Below are 5,381 nucleotides of genomic sequence, written 5' to 3'. Positions count from 1 at the left end.
TTTGGCCCAATCAAACACTTGAGTTTTAGACAGAGTATCATCCCCATACTGAACCTTCAATCGAGTCAAAATTTCGCACGGTTTAACGCCTTCTTTAGTTAAGAACTTTATTATAACCCGTTGTGCAACGGACGCTGGAACCTGTTGCTCACTCATAGCTGTACTGACGAATTGACTGAGTCAAACAGGTCACCAAGCGTTTTACCCACTACTAATACACTACATTACAAGAACCTACACTGTGAGAGTGCTTGCGATTGGGTAAGAAAAGTATTTGTAAAATTCCGGTTTATATTTGATCCACCCTCGTAGATTCACTATTCCATCTAGAAATTATTGTGTGACAACGATCAGTGTCACCTTCTTGAGGGGACTATTTGAGGGTACCATTGTAAGCCACTATCTGTCTCACGCGCAATCCTCTTGAATACTTTTGCGACGACGGAGACTATAAGGATCTAAGCGTGCCTGAGAATCGCATTCAGTAAATGAAATCAAGTCTTCTGATCACTAGTAATATAAAAAAGTTGTGAAAATATGGGTGGGTTCGATTTGGCAGACCAAAAAGTATCTTATTACTCGGCTGGAAGTCCCAGTAATAAGTGGCGAAAGTATCTTTTTTATTTCACAATTAATGCTGCCATTATAAACTTATCTTATTTGATGTATCTTTTGCATTTTTGCATCTTTTCTATATTTCCTATTTCATTTCATTTTACCCTGTAGAAATGTCCGCGACTGCTTGTAATTATTGTAACCATACTCAAAAGAAACCCTTGATACAGGCATCCTGTTTCCGTTAGTCGAGGAAGCGTTCGGTGATTTTTCCATATGACTTTCGGTTCGATCCCGAAGGAATTGATCTCGGAGTTGACACCGAAAAGTTTATAACAGAGTTCGTATATGCAATTGAAAGTATATGCATGCGCCTCATAACTAGTCGTTCGAGGCTGGTCAAATTATAAAACAGCTATTACTGATACAAGTGGAGCAAATAGTGACAAGAGCCCTGTTACATAAACTCCCAAACCTCCTGAAGCGCAAGCTTCTTATCTCTAAAGTGCGCATGCACCAACATTATTTTCGCTCCTGCGAATAGAATCTGTTACTTTGCGGATCATTTAGAGGCATTTAAAATTAGATTTTCAAGGCTGATTTTACAAAAAGTGTTTTTATGATGATTGTCGGCTTTTGCACACGGTTTTAATGTTGTCTACATCTCAAATGTTTTATATGCCACGCAAATCAAAAATTTCATGGATCCGCAAGTGATTGGAAATCTGTACCCCACATTACGGTGTAGCATTCACACCGCAAGGGTAATTTCTGTTGCACGTATATGGTACCCTGATATTGGTGCTTCATTAACACTTTCTTTCTTTCTACTTTCTTTTTACTGACCCGAAAACCACTAGATTATTACTAGCAATATATATTGCTAGTAATAATCTACTGGTTTTCGGGAAGATAGTTTTTAGAGAAATGGAACTTTCTTCTAAATGAATACCTACTACTAAGCTCGTATCAAATTATTATTAACTGGGTTGCTTAAAATAAAATGAAAGCCCTTAAAAGGAACACAATAAGTTAATTCTTGTATTTTGTACTGAGCTGTCTTATCTTTCTCTTTTTGTTAAATGTCTCTCTTTATGTTTCTATAAGATACCACAGATAAAGAACTTATAGTGGAAAGCTCTTGTTTCTTTGAATGAGAATAAACTATCAGTACTCGCCACGGCGGGAAGAATAGTTCCCTAAACGGAAGTGTCAAGGGACTGGTTGCGACCCTTGTGGAAGCTTTTAACTGACATACCTTAGTAATAATATTCCGTCTTAAGTTCAACTTGGCTCATCTTGAGTTTGTCTCTAAGACGGTTATCTTTCGCAGGCAGCAAGGGGCGAGGTAGTCGAGAACGTAAGTCTTGAGTTTATGAATAAGGTTCACGTTCGGTTTTAAAGACAAGTCGGGGTGAACTTATGTTGAGACAAGAAGTTTAATTGTAAATATTAAGACCAGTCGAGGTAGATTTGTCTTAAAACGAGAAGTTTAAGTCTTAAGAAGTGAACTGAATTTTTCTAGAGAAAGTTATATTACGAATTTTGAGCTTGGGCCAATCAGTTAACATCTGCCTAGGATTCAAATTGTATGACTGCTAGAACTTATAATTTTGTAATTACTTATTTGCTCACACAAAATTCCGAACTGTTATTCTCAAGAACTACAGGCATACAATTTTCCGTAGGAATATTGAAAATGTGATATTCTACAAGTAACTAGTGAACCGTCGGTGATACCATGTAGATAATAATAGAAAAATTCTATGAAATTTAAAGTGGATAAGTGATGAACCTCGGATGTCATTAGAGTCTTCTGTTGCAGTTGTCCTTGAGTTTGGATTAAAGACGAAAAATTTTAACTTAATACCAGAACAAACTCTTGTTTGCGACCAGAGGCGAGACTTACAACAACGTCTCGGCTATCACGGAAAAAAGTAGACTGCAAGGTGTACAATTTCAAACAGTAAAGCTAAGTTTTAAAGCATATCCACTGTGAAACGACTGGAATAACATTGGTAAACACTGCTTAAATTACTGCTTCACATTGTAAGGCTTCACTTAAAAACTGATAGACTTAACGTTTTCCCAATGTGAATTATAAATGGTGAATTATACAATTTACAACTTGTAAGCTATTTCCTTTCATACAGCGATGGGTAGTGGGATAAAAACTAGATGTTGCAGTTTGCAATAGTAATCCGGTATACCAATATGAGGCCTCACCCTGCACCAATTTCGCATTGTAAAATTGTAAAATCTCCTTTTTCGTCCTGTGTCAAATGCTGACTGCGAGTGTTAGAGGTACATTGTGAACCGGAAAAATAAATGTTACTGGGCGAGATTATAATATCTCCACTTTTAAACAGTGTTATTCGCTGAGCGAGATTTCTTTTATTTCTTACTATATTAAGTTTACTTTTATAATTAATTATTTATAATTAATTATTTTTCTAATAAAAACTAAATGAAGTATTGAGATTATAATAAACTTCATATCTGCCGTAGTAAGGAAAATCTTAAATTAGTGGCATTGTCGTTTAGGTCGAATTTAACATTTTTAGTTACGAAAAAATAGACCGTAATCGCGAAATCAGTTACGTAAGCTTTTTTCTAATAGGCACGGACGAGAATGGAAAAATAATTTGTGGGTCCAAATATCTCAAATGTGCCACTACAAAATTGATAGTTCTATTTCCAATTAATTTATACAGTTTTCGATTCACTTTTATATCAAAATAACTCCCCTAAAATATTTTTGCAAAACATTTTTTTTTAAGTTATTAACAATCGAAGTTCTTGATCATTTTTTTCAAAAATGAATTAGTCGCAAACGGTTAATCGAAATTCAATAATTGAGTTATAAAAAAATTTTGTTACGAAGTATACTTTGCGCTAAAAAAATTTTCGGTAGTAAAAAACATTTTTTATTTTTTAAATAATCGTTTGTTTTAAACAATTGAAAATTAGTAAAACTTCTCCGCCTGTATAAGAAATCTTTCACGTGCCAATAGATTCTACAATCACTTCCAAAAATTTCGGTGAAAAAAAAGTTTGTATTTTGCAGTAGTCCAAAATTTATTAATTTTTTGTGACCGCGCTCCGACCTCCAGCCCTAATCGAGCACATGCGGACTCGATAGTTTAATCTTCAACAAGGTATAGTGAAATTTTCAACAAAGACGATTTATTTTATACAAAAAAAAGTATTTTTAACAAATCGGTTCAAGCATTTAACCTAGTAGTTGAATTTTAAACCAAAAAAGATGAATTTTCAATAAAAAAATGTAGAAGTTGGTATTTAGATTAAAAATCTTCATTATTTTAAATACCAACTATTAATTTTTTTTATTAAAAATTCATCTTCTTTGCTTTAAAATTCAACTACTAGGCTGAATGTTTGAACCAATTTGTTAAAAAAAAATATTTTTTTGCTAGAAAATTAATCTTCCTGGTTGAAAATTTCAGTATACTTAGTTGAAGATTAAACTATTTAATTAAAAATTCAGTTCTTGTGTTGAATCTTCATTATTTTAGTTAAAAAATTATCCTTTTTTTGCAGAAATTAATTTTTTGGTTAAAATTTTTTTTTTGATTTAAAAACTAATATTTTCAATGATAATTTGACTATTCGATTTTTTTTTGGAAATTCGAATGTTTTGATTGAAAATTCAACTACTTGATTGAATACTTAAACACTCTCTTGAAAAATAATTTTTTTGGTTGAAGATTCATTTCTTTTTTTGGAAATTTATGTATGTCTAATTGAAAATTAAGCCACCTCATTCATTTTTAATTGTTTCCCTATTTCTTGGCTTAAAGTAGATCCACTTTATTAAAAAATTCATTTTTTTAATGATGCTTCATTTTTTTTTGGAAAATTCATCTATTTTATTGAAAAGTAAACTATTTTGATTTTGTGTTTAAAGATTCCTTTTTGGCCTCAAATCAAAAAAATTTAAGCTAGGAAGTAACTTTTTTTTATCTTTATATGCTGATTTCGATTTTACGGAATGCTATTTCGGTTCTCTAAAAATTTTGTTTTCTTTTGTTAGATACCTAATTTTGTATACTGCAACCCTTCAAATATTGTTCCAGAAATAAAATTTAAAAATATCTAAATAAACAGCGTTTACTTCACTTGCCTATGTTTGCAATTTATTATACTATTATACTATTTATTATATCACATAATGTGCATTCTTATATTTTATAAAAATGTATAAAAAATCACTATAGCTTTTAGCAAAATTTTTTTAAATTCTTAGCATTTAAAAATTTTCATTTTTAAGACTTGTTTCTTCTCATTTATGCTAGCCTTCGATTTAAACTTCAAATTCAACTTCAAAGTTAGAATATTAATCAGATTTAGGTACCTTGTATATTAAACAACTTTTTCAACTCTAATGTTAAAATATATTATTTGTAGTAGCTGTTTTTGTTTTTACTTTCAGGTTTTTACTAAAGAAGATTAGTAGAACTATAATCATTTGATTCTTGTTTTAAGCTGGAAATTGAATTTAAACTTGAATATTTATACACTTACAATAAAGCTGGGAGTAATAAATCCATTACATTTTTGAATCTCAGAATTTGTAAAGAAATCATAAATTAAATGAATGTTTAAATTAAAAATTTAGTAATATATTACACAGAGTAATATTTCATCTCTTTTCCGAGTATATCTTACAGCGTACTTTTTTCCGTGGTGACTTGGATTAAGACATACCAGGTGTATACATATGAAACCGGTATTTTTTCAAGAAAAAAACACATTTATTTCAAGAGTATGATAACAAATATTTTATTCAAAGTATGCGCCCTCGC

This window comes from Belonocnema kinseyi, chromosome 1, assembly GCF_010883055.1.
Source record: "Belonocnema kinseyi isolate 2016_QV_RU_SX_M_011 chromosome 1, B_treatae_v1, whole genome shotgun sequence".
Taxonomy (NCBI): Eukaryota; Metazoa; Arthropoda; class Insecta; order Hymenoptera; family Cynipidae; genus Belonocnema; species Belonocnema kinseyi.
The sequence above is the reverse complement of the archived record's forward strand: the minus strand, read 5'-3'. Positions refer to the sequence as shown.